The 16316-nt window shown below is 47.0% G+C and overlaps 1 long non-coding RNA gene across 2 annotated transcripts in view; it reads left to right on the top strand.

Moving 5' to 3' along the window:
• Positions 1 to 16316, top strand: part of LOC116570782 — an 88448-nt gene that overhangs the window by 2192 nt on the left and 69940 nt on the right. The window lies entirely within an intron of this gene.

Raw genomic sequence — 16316 nt, 5'->3', positions numbered from 1 at the left:
TTGACCAGGATCATCCTTCCCTGTTTTAACATTTTTTTATCTTTTCTGCCTCAGTGCTGCCTCAGTGCTGCCCCTTGCTTCGGGGCTCTGCTCTGGCTCCGTGAGGTTTGGGTGGGCCGCCCCCCACACAGCTGGGGATTCCACATAAGTAGGCCCCCCCAGTGCTCCCTCCTGAGGACGAGCAACTCCAGCCGTGCGTACAATGACTCTGCACCCCGAGGACCCCTGGGCCCCTGCCCGTCCCACGCCTGGACTTCAAGCCTTCCCATTCATTCTATGGGATGTCCCGGTTCCTAGGATGAGAACCCGTTTTCATCCTGTTCAGGGGATGAACAGGCCTCCGCACGTGTGAGTACGTGGCTCCTGCTCCGCTCGCTCCCAGAGACCCGCCCTCCCTTTCGCCGCCCTGGCTCCAGCGTGCGTTCCAGCCGTGGGTCTGTGCGGCTCCCAGTCGCGGCCCCCGTCCTCCCTCCTGGGGCCCCGGACCCTCTGGAACTGTAGGCACAACTGTGCTTGTGAGTACCGCATTGAGTAAGGTGGCCATAGTTTTGTTCAGATCCTCAGAGGCCCCCTGGCCCCCAAATGAGGCCCACTGTCGACAGAAAAGCCTCCGTAGTCCTTCACACGTGCATGAGCCCTACGGTAACTTCTGCTGCCTTGGGTTTATGGAATACCTTATATTCCATAAATCCAACAACTGTGAAGCACTCACAAGTCTTAGAACACGCTGTCCACGGCCATACCAGCCTGAACGCGCCCGATCTCGTCTGATCTCGGAAGCTAAGCAGGGTCGGGCCTGGTTAGTACTTGGATGGGAGAACACGCTAGGGTGTTTAATGGTTTCCTATTACTGTACCTGCAGCACCTTCTGGAATGTTCTCCCCGTATAGCTTGCTTGGCCCTTGCCAGCTGGCATCCTCTCCCTCATCCTTCAGTGCTGCCGCCAGGGATGCCTCCCTCTGCAGAGCTAACGCTCGGAGAGGACCGCCTCTCCCGGACACAACTTCACTCCTGTCCACATGGGTCTGATGCTGCCCAGGTCCCGGCACTGCGGCCCCTGATTCCTCTGCATTCGGATCCCCCCGCCACACCCTGTGTTTTCTCTGTGCCCCAGCACACTGCTGGCCACATGGCAGGTGTCGACAAACACACAAGAAATACAAAAGTATTAATACTTTTACTTTATCTTGGCTTCACCAGTCCTGTGTGATGGTTAATGGTGTGTGGTCTTTGCCGGCCTCTGCAGAGTGGAGGTCATCTAATGGGGGTGCACTGCGACTGATGTCTGATTTACAAAGGGGAGAGAATTCTCATTTCCTTTATCAACAGCCCGTGTTCTGTACCGACCCCTGCTTAGCTGAGCATCTCCATGGTGCTGTGGTCACTGGCTTCTACAATGACCCCAATAAGCCCCTCCACGCCCTTGTGGAGTCCCCTCCAACATGTGGTCAGATGGGTCCATGGGACCATTGATATAGGGTATGAGCAATGGCACATCCCTTAAGTGATTAGGTCAGAGGAGAAACTGACTTCTGACAGGTGCCGCCTGCTCCCCCCCCCCCCCTCGCCGCATTGCGTGCGCTGGGGAAGCCAGCGATCACTTCATGTGCAGCTCGGCAGGGTGGCCTCCATGGGGAGGAACAGAGGCCTCAAGCCAAGGGTCGGTGGGGGGCTGATGTCTGGTGACAGTGGTGTAGACCGGAATCCTCTGGCCCTATGCAGGCCTTTGGATGAGACCGAGGCCCTGGCTGACACCTGAGCTGGGAACACCCAGGCCATTCACACCTGGGTTCTCACCCTAGAGACTGTGGATCTTGGAGTCATGTGTCACGTAGCTGAGACCAACTAACACAGTCTGTATGAAAAGTTACAGGGCTTTGCATTATGACTGACACTTACAAGGTATCCAAACTACCATGAAATGATTATCATGACCCTTTCCAGAGAGTGAAAATTAGGTGATTCAGGAGACTGACCTACAACTAGAAATCAGAGCTTCAAGGTTTCACACCTGGTGAATTTCTGGTCTTCTTTTGGTTTGACATGAACGAGAGGAAAAACACTTCCTTCCAATCTCCGGGCAGTCCAGGTGTGTGTGGCAGCTGCTAGTGCTCATGGAACTCTATTCCAGCACATCCTTAGAAGCCAGAACTCGGATGAGTGGGAAGCAGGCATGGAGCAGGGAGTATCTGGGACAAGGGTGTGGAGGAGTGCGGGTCCCTGGGATTGGGGCTGACCCTCAGAGCCTGGGCGCCGATGCTGACTGCGGCATCCCGCATCCACCGAAGCATACCTCATCCAGGGCTGTGGTTTGCTGACCTTGGCCAAGCACAGCCGTAGTTCTCCTGTAGCGAGAAGACTTGCAGCCAGAGGCGTCCAGAGCATGTCTGTTACAAGTTCATGCTCACGGATTCGTCCGTGATGGGAAAACTCACTACAGCTGAAACTCATAAAACTTAGCCTGGGAATGAAATTTAAAACAGAACAAAAGAGCTGCAGCCCTTCCCCCCTCCCTTTACCCAGTAGGACTATATATTTTCAGAGAGACTTGATCTCTGGCTTGAATTCCATGAAAGGACATACAGGAGATTTTGAGTATACAGGAAATGTGGACCGCTGTCCCAAAGGGGTGTTTCCCCTTGATTTGTTTCCCACAGTTCTGAAGGTGGAATCATCCTAAAAGGCGATGGCTGGGGATAGAAAGCAGTGGCTCTGCCATTTGATGCTAAAAAGACAGTATAACTGAGTGCTTACCCCGGACACACTGTATTTTCTACATGTGAACTTACTCCCAACAGTCTTATGTAGAACGAACAGGGGGCGGACTGCAAAATCCTAGTGAGGAAAGTAACAAATAACAGACATCAGCATCCATTAAGAGTGTACCAGGCATCATTCTAACCACAGACAACCCTTTATCCACTCAATTTGCATAACCATCCTGCGAAATGGCTACTCGTCCTACTACCCGTGTTCACGTATACAAAAGCTGAGGCCCAGAGAGGTCTAACAACCCACCCAAGTTCACACAAGAAGCTCCTTCCTGAGCTGGGATTCGAACCCGGGGCAAGTAGCTGGAAAGTTTGTGTTCTTAGCCACTGTATTTTCACTGAAATGGAAATTCATGCCCTCTTCTTGGATGTGAAGCCTAATTATTGATTTGTACATTTGGAAATTTAAAAAAATTTCAAATCAAAGTATATTTCAGGTAAGTTGACAAAAAGTTCTAAAGCTCATTCAGAAAGCATATAGAACAAGAGCTTGAAAATCCTAAAAAAGAAAAACAATAAGGATAATGTTTCTGAGCAAATTTTTCACATATACGGTAAAAATGTTAATAAATTAGTTTGATGCTACTGTTTGGGCCAGAAAATCAGTGGAACAAATAGGGAAGTCCAGAATCACACAGAAATACATAAATGACTCTATTAACTTTTCCTAAACAGCCACAGTGACTTTCCCGTTAATGGTAAAGGAGTCACCCAACTGCGACTGTCACAATCAGCCAAGCACCAGGGGAAAAAAGTTAGATCCTTCTCTCGCGTCCTGCATCTAAACAAACCTGAGGTGGTCTACATACTGAAGGAGCGGCAACACACGTAAAGCTCTGAGCTCAGCGGGAAGCCAGCGTCCACAGGCTCCGCGTGCAGGAGACCCCAGGTGCCTGACGGTGCAGGCGAGAACCACAGACGGAAGGACCCCCAGGTACACCCTCGCAGAGATGCGTACCGAACGGTGTTGTAGGGAGCAGAGGGTCAAGACAGAGATGCATTTGCAACGTAAGTCACGGGTAAAGGATTAAACACCTGAATATACGTTAGCTCCCTGTCCGAGGGAGAGAGAGAGGCGGTACCAGCCAGGAATACTGAAGCCAGGAAGGAAGACCAAGAAGCCGACGACTGTCTGCAGAAACTACCAGCCTCAACGGGCATCAAAGACACGGATTCTCTCTCTGTCTCTCTCTCCAGCTCTGTTCCTGCCTCTCTGTCTCTGTTGGTCTCTTTCTGTCTCCCTTCTCCGTTTGCCTCTCTCTCGCTCTGTGTCTGTCTCTCTCTCTCTCTGCCTTTCTTTGTCTCTCTATGTCTCTCTCTCTGTTTCTCTCTGTGTTTCCATGTTTCTGTGTGTGTGTGTGTGTCTCTGTCTCTCTCTCTCTGTGTCTCTCCTCTCTCTGTGTGTCTCTCCCTCTCTGTGTGTCTCATTCTTGGTTGACAAAGCTTAAAGAGAATGGTAACACTCAGTTTTTGGAGGTCAGGTAGGAAAAGATCCTTAGTGTCTTTTCTGAAGATAAAAGTGATATTCACTTACTATGAAGCTCAAGGAAACATTGAAGACTGTACGGAACAGAATGGATGTTCCACAATATCTCCCATCCAAAGCTGATCTTGTCACCGTTGCCTTCTGTGTCTTGGCCGGCTGTCGCAGGCGGTGTCCTCACCGAGCCCATCTTGCACACAACCCAGAGTGTGCGGGTCCTGGGAGGAGGGTCTTGCACACAGGCGGTGGCCCTCGGCAGCAGGAGGCACCCTATCGTTGCCGCACTGTTCCTGGCCCCCTGGCCCACAGTCAGGCATCCTGTGGATGTTTGTGGAGGAGGCATGAGACCCATACCTATGTCGATCTTTGTAAATCTTTTGATTTGTTATGCAGCAATTGGAGACTCCTGTGCTAACTGGGCCAAAGCACAAGGAGATTGGAGATGACCCCTAACGCGTGGAGAGAGACAGAGAAATATCTAGTACAGTTCCCCAGGCGATATCACCATGCCCAAGACAGCACTGCCTACCTCCTTCCCAAAGATGAACAACTGGGGAAGTCTGACAGATACCATGGGAGTTTGGTCCAGGCCAAGTCCTGTGGGCAGTGGAATGAAGCCTCTGAGTCTCAGCCCCTACCTGCAAAGGCCTTCAGGCCCAATGCCCGCCCCTGTGGATGGTATTCCAGGGTGTTCTGCCCAGCCCTGTGGATGAAGCCTGAGCAACTGTGCAGTCCAATCCCGCAGCACCGAAGGCTCTGGGCAACTGGGCCCCAGGGAGGGCTGCTGACTTCCCAGCTCCCCTGCCTTCTCTTCCCCGGGGTTAGGGGTGGTCACAAGCCCCAGCCCACTGCAGAGACCCAGCCCTGCGTGAGTTATAAGCCATGCTAGTGGGTAAGCCCCAGCTCTGAGCAGCTGGAACAAGCAAGGGCATTCACTTGCTCACACAGCTGCTACGTCCAGGAAGAATGGGGCTCAGGGCAACAGGCCCAGAGCAGAGGAGTTCTCTCCCGTCTCTGCTCGGCTCTTCCTGGTCTCACTTCTGGCTGTGGCAGTGGTGGGGATGGGCTACAAGTACGTCCCGGGTCCTCTCCTCCTAACTCTGATTGCTGAGGCAAAGACCTTTCTCTCTGTTGCCACACTGAAAAAGTTCGGGCCACAAACTCCCCCGAACCAGCCGCTGTGGCCAGGGCCGTGGGTATATCTTCTACCAATGTGGCCAGAGGCTGAGTACACGAGACGATGGTTCTCCAGAGCCCCATGAGCACATCCGGGGCAGAGCTGCTCCCATACGCCAACAGCTGGCAGGAGCTCATTTCTGGTGGGTGTATCTTTCAATCCACCGCCCTCAGCTTAGCAGCGTGGGAACCAGAGGGGAGCATCTCTTGATAGAGCATGTGTTGGCTCGGGCACTGTGCACAGAACCCCAGCTTCACTGCCTCTCATGGGGCTATGCTCTGGCCCCCGGAACTTGCACCAAGCTGAGGCGGCTCCCTGCTCCCTGTCCTGCCGCAGGAGTCCTGCCGCCTCCGACGGCCCGGCCCGAGCCCCACCCTGAGGGCCCACAGGGCCGGGTGCTTGCGCCCTCAGGGGCCCCACCTCAGGGCCACCTCCCTCCCTCCCTGTGTCTGTCACAGTCCCTGGGGTTCCGGTTCTTCCCGCAGCTTGTCCCTCTGGCTCCCTGGCACTGATGATGTGCCACGAGGCCAGGGGTGACGTAGATGCATTTAAAGTGTTTCAGTTCCAAGTAGAGTGACTTAAAAATAAAACACCAGCGGAGTCCGACATCCTCTTGTGGGCCTCAATAGCTGGGTGAATGGGAATCTGAGAAACACTTTCCAGCAAAATCCCCTGGAGAGAAGACACCCAGCAAAGCTGCTGATGCAGAACACGGTTTAAATAACGAACCGCATCCATCTACAGACGCTGTGCTCGGCTCTGTCAGCAACAAGTGTTTTCGAGTCCCATTGAGGTCAAATGAGTCAGCCTACACTTTAGGGTCCAGGCAGTAGAAAAACCCGACATATATGTAAACATCAGAGTACTTACTGCAGCATTGTTCTACAAACACCGCGTGGAAAAACCCCTGAAGACAGATTGCCCATCAGTTGGGCAGTGCTTGCAGAAATTGTGGGAACCACATTCCGTGGAACACTACTCAGTCTTCGGAAGGAATGTGTGAGGTCTACACCATGCGGTGTTGAGGTATTTCAGAACTACCAGTGAGAAAAGCAAGATACAGGAAAGCACGCCAAAATGTTAATCCTTTCTGGAAAATTTTTAAAAAATAGGAACACTTAACAATGTTTACATAAAAACGTTTTAATATCTTAGCGTGCAATTACACGTCTATGTAGAGAGAACTGGGTTTACATGTGAGGAATGAGGTGAGGATGGGAAGCTCAAGAAAGGGCAGTTAAAGGAGGTGTGAGGATGACCCACAGCCACTAGGATACGATCCCGTTTTTGCTCGAGTCATACAGAGATCTACTTGCAAGGCTGGAAACCAACATGCTTACGTGGTGACTTCAGTTGGGTGGGATTTGGGTGTTTTTCTTATGCTTTAAAAAACTGAAAATGCTGAGTGGGCACACATTAGCTGTGTGATCAGAGAAAGCCCTGAGCTGACCTGTGGAGGTGCCCTGTGCGGCTGGGGAGGCCGTATGGGGCCCGGGACGAGGATCCTGCTGCTCCCTGCCTTTCCGTGGGTGTGTGAAGGGGGCCTGTCCGCTCCCTCTCGGCCAGCCTGTCCCGCAGCTGGACCCCACCGCGCGGCTCGTCCAGCTGGGGGGAGGATTGTGCTGCTGAGTCCTGCCCCCGAGCCTGACCCCCAAAGCCATGCTGCGATGAACCCACAGCTGTTCCAGATCACTTGGTCGCCCAGAGCCCTGCGTGAGGTGGGCGCGGTGGCTGCGGGCCCTTCCCCAGGCTGCACACGGCGCTGTCTGCGCCCCACGGACGCACCATGTCACCACCCCAGCCCCACGCTCTTCTCACCCCTCTCTCAAGGCCCTCTGGTGCCCCTGACACTATGCAGTCGTCACCAGATGGGTTTGGCGTCTGTGGCGCTTGTGGTGGTTTTAAGGCTTCCAAACGTGTGCAGATGCTTTGACATGCCTCCCAAAAGTTTTAGATACGTTATATCTTGACATAAGTATAGATTCACAGGATATTGCAAAAATCACACAGAGAGGCTGGGGCACACTTTACACTGGTTTCCCCCGGTGGTGACATTTGGTAAATCCGTGGTACACTATGAAAATGAGGAAGCTGGTGTTGGTGGAATGCACGCGTGTGGTTCCGGGTCACCTCAGCACATGCAGGTTCCTGTGGCTCCACCAGCAAGACACCAGCTGCATCATCCCCACAGAGACACCCCCCCACGTGGCCCCTTGTGCTGCCCCAACCCTCTGTCCCGGCCAGCCCTCGTCTGTACCACGAAGGTGTTCAGCAGCTCTAAGATAATGCTGTTTGGGAATGTTCTGTAGCGGGATCATATGTATGTGACGTTTTGAGATGGGCTTTTCCAGTCAGCATAGGATCCCTGGGATCCCTCCAAGCAGTGGGGCGCATGATAGCGGATTCCCCGTGCGGCCGAGCCACGTTGCCGGGTCTGCATGAGCCGAAGCGGGCTGAACGGCTCACCTACCGAGGGACATTCCTATTTTGTCATTCAGGCTATCGCGAGGGAAGTTAGCGTGACAGTCATATGCAGGTTTTTGCAGACCTAAATTTTCATTTTTCTGTGTTAAGTGCTCAGGAACGCAGCTGCTGGGTGGCCCGGTGGCTGAGCACTGAGTCTTTCAGAGAGTGCCACAGTGTGTCCGCGATGGGCAGGATCAGCGTGCCTTCCACCAGCTGCGTGCGAGGGTCTGTGCTCATCCTCTCCAGCCTGAGGTCCTGGCAGTATTTTTTACGTTAGCTGTTCTGGCAGGTGTCTGTCGCTATCTAGTGATAGCTGTCTGTGGTTTTAATTTCCCTGGTGGCTAGTGATGCTGAACATCTTTTCATGTGCCTCATTTGTCACCCACACATCCTCTGCAGTGAGATTTCTCTTCACATCTTTTGCCCATTTTCTAATTAGATCCTTTATATTTTTACTGTTGACTTTGAGAGTCCTTTGTGTATTCTAGATAGCAGTCCTTTGTCACTAAATACGGTTGGCCGTCATTATTCATGAATTCGTACTTGGGATTCACCTACGCACTAAAATTTACTTGTAACCCTAAAACAATGCACACAGTGCTTGCGTGGTCATTGGCAAGCATGCCCCGAGTGGCGAACAATTTCAGTTGCTGAATGCCCACGCTCCCAGCTGATGTTGAACAAAGCAATGCTCTGCCTTCTGGTAAACAAATGCGTCTTTTACGTTCCATGCGGTGCCACCCTGTCCACATTTCTGTGCTTTTCCTTGGTGGTTTTGCTGTTTAAAATGGTCTCAGGCATAGTGTGCACATAGCGTCCTGTGTGTCTCACACAAGGAAGCGGTGACGTGGTGCTACTGGCCACGAGTTCCGCTTTAGTGAAGCAACAATACAGGATATCCTGGAACAGGAGCAGGAAATCCCCACACTGTTCGTGAGGCTGCTCTGGAAGGTGCTAACGTAACCCCTCCACTGCGTGAAGAAACTCTGTAAGAGGTCGAAAGGCAGCGAGATTTGTGGATTCGTGAGATGACCATCAGGAACGCGAGGTGGATAGTGTGGCTGTGAAGAAAGCCAAAGCAGCTGGCAGTCGCGTAACCCAGGGTCCGGAAAAGGTTAAACTCTTCTCAGCAGAGCTGGCTCACACATTTTAAAAAGTGATAAAAATGTTAAAAATAAAAACGTTAAACTCGCAGGTGGACAAGTTGTACATACCGGGATGCTAGGGAAGACATTTAAACACACGCTAAATGTTAAGAAAAGCGTTCTTTTATTAAAAAGTTCATTAAACAGGGGCGCCTGGGTGGCTCAGTGGGTTAAGCCTCTGCCTTCAGCTCAGGTCATGATCTCAGGGTCCTGGGATCGAGCCCCACATCGGGCTCTCTGCTCGGCAGGGGGCCTGGTTCTCCCGTCTCTCCGCCTGCCTCTCTGCCTACTTGTGATCTCTGACTGTCATATAAATAAATAAAAATAAAAATAAATTTTTTTAAAGTTCATTAAACATTTGTTTGATGAAAATACTGTGAGTGGAGGCTCACAGGAACCCGACCCTGCATTTCCCCTCGAGAAATGGAGCAGCGTTTGCAAACTCAGTGTTCACGGCTGCTTTAGAGGGTAAAACTCCTGCAAATACGAGTCTCCATCCCGTTTGTCTTTCATTTCCTTTCCTGCCTTGTGTTCTGGGTACAGCTCCCAGGGCTGTGTGGAATACGAGTGTTGATTGTGGGCACCCTGGTCCCGGGCCCAGTCATCGGGGAAGGCATCCCATCTTTACCGTCCAGCTTCATGGATGCTAGCTCTGGGCTTTGTGCAGGCAGGTTCAAGTTGAGGAATTTCCTCCCCATGCCTTATTTTCTGGAGGAAGTTTTTGGTTTTTTTTTTTTTTTAATCATGAATTGATACTGAGGTTTTCAAATGCTTTTTTGCATTGATATGATCATGTGAACTTTTGTCTTTAGCCTGTTGGTATGGTGGATTACATTGACTGACTTTCGAATATTGAACTAATTTGCATCCCTGGCATAAACCCTGTTCAGTTATGGTGTATAATTCTTTTTACATATTGCTGAATCCTATTTGCTAATAGAGTCAGGGGATTTTTGCGTCTCTGTTCAGGGGGGATATTGGTGTGTAGTTTCCCTTCTTTGTACTATTTTGGTTTTGGGGTCAGTGTAAGACTGTTCTCATAAAATGAAATGGGAAAATGCTCTCTTGTGTTTTCTGGAAGAGATTGGGCATTATTGGTACTGATTCTTTAAACATTGGGTAGAATTCTCCAGTGAAACATCTGTCCTGGAGACTTCTTTTTCAAAGAAAAACTTAGTTTTGTTTTTTTTTAAGTGAAAGTATATCTGCACATACTTTACAAAGATTGTCATGAAGAATAACAGTTTCCCCATTTTGTGCTCTCACAGAGCAACTCTGGCAACTCTCTTAACCAATTCTTTTGATACCCACCTCCATAGCTCAAACATATGTATGTTGCTGCTTCTTTATTTTTTAGTTTTTTTTTTTTTAAGATTTTATTTATTTATTTGACAGAGAGACATCACAAGTAGGCAGAGAGGCAGGCAGAGAGAGAGGGGGAAGCAGGCTCCCTGCTGAGCAGAGAGCCCGATGCGGGGCTCGATCCCAGGACCCTGAGATCATGACCTGAGCTGAAGGCAGATGCTTAACCCACTGAGCCACCCAGGCGCCCTATTTTTTAGTTTTAAGAAGTATCTAAGACCTCCCCAAGTGGGAGATGATGGTTTTCTTCTTCCCCTTCACTGACCCCACCACCATGTCTGTCCTCTCTTTCTTCCAATCTGGTTGAGCAGAAGCTTTAAAAAAATCTCAGCGTTCAGTGCTTCTATTCCTGTCACACCCTTCCCAACTGAGCTACCAGCTTTACCACGATGATTACGGTGGTGCTGGTGGTAACAATGGTGGTCGTTACCACTCAACGCAGTGCTTTCTCTGGGCTGGGCATACTTCTGAGGATGTTTTCACAAATCTCTTCCAAGACTGTTATAACCACCCTGACTTTACACAGGGATGCCAAGTGACTTGCTCAAGGTAAGTTAGCCTTTATATGGAAGAATTTGAACCCCAAACATTCTGGATCTATATTCTGCACTCTCGACCACTACCCTGTAAACCCTAACAACCTTGTGTTTTTTTTCTGAATTACCAACAGTCTCTGATTGTTTATTTTAAAAATATATTTACCGCTTTTAGTTCCAAGTTCTACTCCATTTGTGAAGAGCTGCTCTTGGTGTGTTCAAATACATCAGCACAATATCATCCTCCTGAATATACGTCCTGAGCTCTGACCTCTTATTGGGCTGGGTATCCTGCGGATGTGCTTCCAGCTGGTATCCTGCGTCTTCTGTCTGTATCATCCTGGGGTTCTGTTCAGCGCCCTCTTATTAGGAGCCTACTGTTTCCACAATGTTAGATCACATTCTCTCTAGTTTTATTTCCCCATTTTGACCAAGAACATCCTCTCAGCTTCCTGAGACAGGGAATGAGAAGTAAAATTTTTGAGCCCCTTACATCTGAAGATGTCTTTAACCATCTCCATATTTGATACTTCAGCTGGGTATAAAAAAGTAAGATGGCAGGGCGCCTGGGTGGCTCAGTGGGTTAAAGCCTCTGCTTTCGGCTCAGGTCATGGTATCAGGGTCCTGGGATCGAGCCCTGCATCGGGCTCTCTGCTCAGCGGGGAGCCTGCTTCCTCCTCTCTCTCTGCCTGCCTCTCTGTCTACTTGTGATCTCTCTTTCTGTCAAATAAATAAATAAAATCTTTAAAAAAAAAAAAGTAAAATGGCATTGAATCTGAATACCTGAACATCTGAGTATCGAAGACATTCCTCCATTGTCTTTTAGCTTCCACTGTTGCTGTTCAGAATTTCAAAGCTAGTCTGACTCCCATTCTTTGTATTTGACCTACTTTTTCTCTATGGAAACTTATAAAATCATCTTTTTGTTCCCAGGGTTCTAGAAATCAGTAATGATGTGCTTTGATGGGGGATTATTATCATTTAATGTGACCCAAACTTGGGTGTATCTTTTCAATTTGGCAACTCAAATCTTCAGTTATAAGATTATTTTCTTAAAATATTTAATTCTTACTCCCACCACCATTTCTCAATTCACTGACTCAGTGAATTTTATTTGAAATTGGCCCTTCTGAAGTTGGTCCCGTAGGTTCTTTTTGTTTGTTTTTTATCTTTCTCCCCACTTTCAATCATGGTCATTGTTTTGTACTTCCTGAGAGTGTGCCATATCTTCATCTTCCACCTTTCTAGGATGTTTTTATAAAGTAACTTTATATTAAACATAACAAAAGGCACAGATCAAAAGTGCTCAGCTGTGTGAATTTTCACAAAGTGAAAACACTCATGTAGCCAACACTCAGGTCTAGAAGAGAACATTACCAGATGTCGTCACTGTGCCTTCCTCAGGCACTACCGTTCCTTTGGGAAACAACTGTCCCTTTTTCTAACATTATGAATTATCTTTACCTGGTTTTAAACTTCATACACATGGAATCACACAGAATTATATTTCTTTGTTTCTGGCTTTTTTCACTCAACGTTATGTTTATGAAATTCATTTATCTTGTGTACATTCTCATTTCTGTATGGTATTTTATTGTATGAATATATCACAGTTTATTTGTCCATTCTGCTGTTGATAGATAAATGTGATCATTCTTGGCTGGTGTCTTTTAGTAAACATATGTGTGTATTTCAGTTGAGTATATGCCTAGGAGTAGAATTATTGAGTATATTCAACATTAGTAGATGTTGCCAGTTGGTTTTCCAAAGCAGTTTTAGCAACTGACACTCCTGCATCAGTGTGTGAGCATTCTGATTGCTTTACATTCCCACCAATACTTGGGATGTGAGTATGTTTGTTTCTCACTGTAGCTGCTCTGATAGGTAGTATATCATGGTGGTCTTAAGTGGTTTCTTCCTGGACTTGCATTCCTTTTTGTACCCATTTGAATATTCTCTTTTATAAAGTGACTGTCCAGACCTTTGCCCAATTTTTTATTGTTTTAAAATTTTTTTTTTCTTATTTATAGATGTTCTCTATATGTTCTGGATACAAGTATTTCTTTGGGGATAAGATTTAAAATATTTTCTGCTATTCTGTGGCTTGCCTTTTGATCCTGTGATGATGTGCTTTCGTGAACACACGTCCTTAATGTTAGCATTGTCAAATACATCCATCCAGTGTGACTTTTCTGATATCCTATTTTAAATTTATGGTTCTCCAGCTATTCTTTGGCTAGTGCTTTCCCCTAAAGCATAATATTTCCTCTTACCCTCTGAGGACACTAATGGCTTTTTTTTAGTTTTCTTCCCCTGTGTAACCTCTGCACCTTCCAGGTGCCCCTTCCTGTCTGCTCCCACCCCTGTCAGTCACCTAGTGGGCTTGTTTCAGTGTCTGTGACTCTTAGCTGTCTGCTGATGTGTGAATCCAGTGGGTTTCACTGTGCTAAGATGGGGGATGAGCTATCTGGGGTGGGAAAGTCCCTATTTCTAATGTATTGAGACCCTTTCTCTTGGCTTGGTTCAGATTCACCAAAGACACACTTCCAGACTTGTTCCTGGAGACTGAGTCCTGGGGCCACATTGGGGAAGAAGAGCAAGAGTCCCAAGTCAGCCAGTTGGCGGTCCCCCTACGTGGACATGTTTTGCTTGGCCTCTCCATAGAGCAAATCTCCAGCTTTCCATTAGACAGGGTGAGGAGGAGTCCCCCCTATGAGGAACAATGGATAGGATGAGCGTCCCCTGCTTCTTAAACAGATTTTAAACCATCTTCTAATTCCTAGCCCACTTTCCTTTCCTTCCAAGGGCCAGGATCTTCCCAATTTCTGAGACTTTGGGGATTTTGCACTGTCTTTTCTCTTGGACTTCCCCACTGCTCTCTTATGATTTGGCTTTCCATGTTCTGCTAAGTCAGTTTCTACTCAACGCTGCTTTCTAGCATCTGCAAATGTGTTGTTGTGTCTTTTTCTCTTCTCTTTGTAGTTTTGTGTCTTCAAAAATCCCTTCACATGTTTTTACTGAGGTTGCTGGAAAGGACAAGCGTAAACGGAGGTGCTTGATTTACTATCTTTAACTGAGAGTCACTACATTTAGTTTGCTAATTTATCCAGAATTTATATTTGTGTGTGTGTGTGTGTGTGTGTGTGTGGTGTGCCCTAGGAATATAAGATTATATATATTTTCCAAAGAGATATTTGTTTGTTCCAAAACCACTTATTGGATTGTTCATTCTCTCTGTGCTGATTTGAAATATTACTTCATTATACTTGGACAATTTTCATACTTCCTCAAATGTGCCAAGTGGTGTCCCACATGGGGCTACACCATAGCTGGTCCCACGCCTGGAGTGCTCTGTTCCCAAATGTCCTCCCAGTGTGCTCTCTCTTTTCCTTAAAGCCTTTGTGCAATGTCTCCTGACTAAGGAGAGCTCTGCACACCACCCCTGAGTCTTGGTATTTGGAAATCTCATGGCGAGGTGGCTAAGGGTATAGCTGTTTCAGTCTGAAGACCTATGTCATTTTCTTTTTAATTCATTATTTTTACCCTCCATTGTTACGATTTTTATTACAGGACTGCTACCACATGGATGTGGGAAACTGTGATAATATTGGTGATTTTGGGCCATTAGATTTTCATCTTCTGGTCTTTAGTTGAACAGTGACATTCCCACTCTGCATACCTGATGGCTGAGACTGAGGAGGTCAGGTTGGAGGACAGGTGAAGGAGGAGTCTGAGAGGTTCTGAGATAAAAACTCTTTTACTCTCCTTGTAACCTGTCTCATTGTTTGACCATGCAAAAAAATTTTAATTTTCTTCTAATATTTTGCATATCATCTCACAGAACTTGTGTTCTGCAGTATACAGATTTTTAAAACTGGCCCAGTCTAATATTTATGATAGGTTCTCAAATACTTTTAAAGAACAAATGATTTCCCCCTCGTCAGTTTGTGAACCTCCTTGAGAGAGGTAATAATTTAAACTAGTTTTGGTCACTTGTACTCCAGGATGAATAAAGTAGTTAATGAGCCTGGACTAAGCATCTCAGCATAAGGAAGTCTATGAAATGGGAAGCTGGCCAAGGACACAGCCTCATCCAGAAACATTATCCTGTGATCATGGGAATTTCTCTTAAGCAAGCAGAATGTATTGTGTTCATGTGTAGACTTCCAAGCCTGTTTCAGAATTGAAGCTTAAAGAAAACCAGTGGTGGCTGTGTGAGATATAACTTCCAGGTGCCAGGGCAGGACGGCAGGCCTGAGCTGAGAGGCACTCCGTCATGGTCACGGTCATGTTCTTTCTGAAAGAAGAAAGCATTTTGTCTTTCAGATACCACAGTTTATTATTATTCCCAAACTGAAAGAAACCCACATTTGCTCCAGGGGACATTAGACTTCCTCCCTAAATTGGCTTTCAGTTTTCTTATTTCAAATAAAAAATTTGATTCTTTAAAGTAATGGTAAAATCTCAGCTTTTAAATTTTTATTCTTATTGTAACCAGATGGGAGTTACAGATCTCTATTGTACACATCAGAGACTGAAGAGGGGGTATCTGGTTAATCTCTTGGTAGATCTCATAAATCCTCTGGCTTTTCCCTTAAGTGAAGAAAGTAATGAAATAGATTAGACCCAGTTACATGCTGTAATGTAAGAACTTTTACCTTAAGCTAGATCTAAAATTTATGGGTGTTTTTAATAGACAAAATTCATGTCTTCAGAAATTGAAGCTTCAGGATCAGAAAACGACTGGATAAAAACATAAACAAAAAACCCCCTCTATGTGTCCTTGACAAGTGATTTTGCCTTGATTTACTTCACTGAGGAATCAATTGTTGTCACAAAGATGAGGTGGATGCAGCCCCCACTGATCCAGTGACATTTGGTGTCCCATGACATGGCCGCCATATTGGGCAAACTCGCCTTCAAAGATATTGACCAGAATTTATTGATCACGTTTAAGTGCCATAAAATTACTTCTTCAAAATTTCATCATCATGTAGGAGTAGAAACATTTCGGAACAATTCCAATTATTGTTAATGGGGGTTGGGGTTATGGAGGACAGTAATATGATTCATTTAATTTTTTTTTAACATTGCTTGTATTGATGTGTTCTCCCAGTACCCTCTAAGCAGATCATGATGGAAGGAAGGTTTTCACAAAGCTTGCATGATTTTGTAAGAAAAGTACCAAATTTGCCACAACTTTTCCAAAGTGATTGGCAAACTAAGACAGAGTTCTGATTATGTTTAAAAAAAAAAACAAAAACACAAAACAATTTAAAAAAATTGTTAGCATCCAGACTATCTCTGAAATAACCATGTCAAGATACCAGAATATTTATGTTTTAGGGACTTTCCAAATGGCAGGGACTCTAGGCT

Source organism: Mustela erminea, chromosome 12 (assembly GCF_009829155.1).
Source record: "Mustela erminea isolate mMusErm1 chromosome 12, mMusErm1.Pri, whole genome shotgun sequence".
Lineage (NCBI taxonomy): Eukaryota > Metazoa > Chordata > Mammalia > Carnivora > Mustelidae > Mustela > Mustela erminea.
The sequence above is the reverse complement of the archived record's forward strand: the minus strand, read 5'-3'. Positions and strand labels throughout refer to the sequence as shown.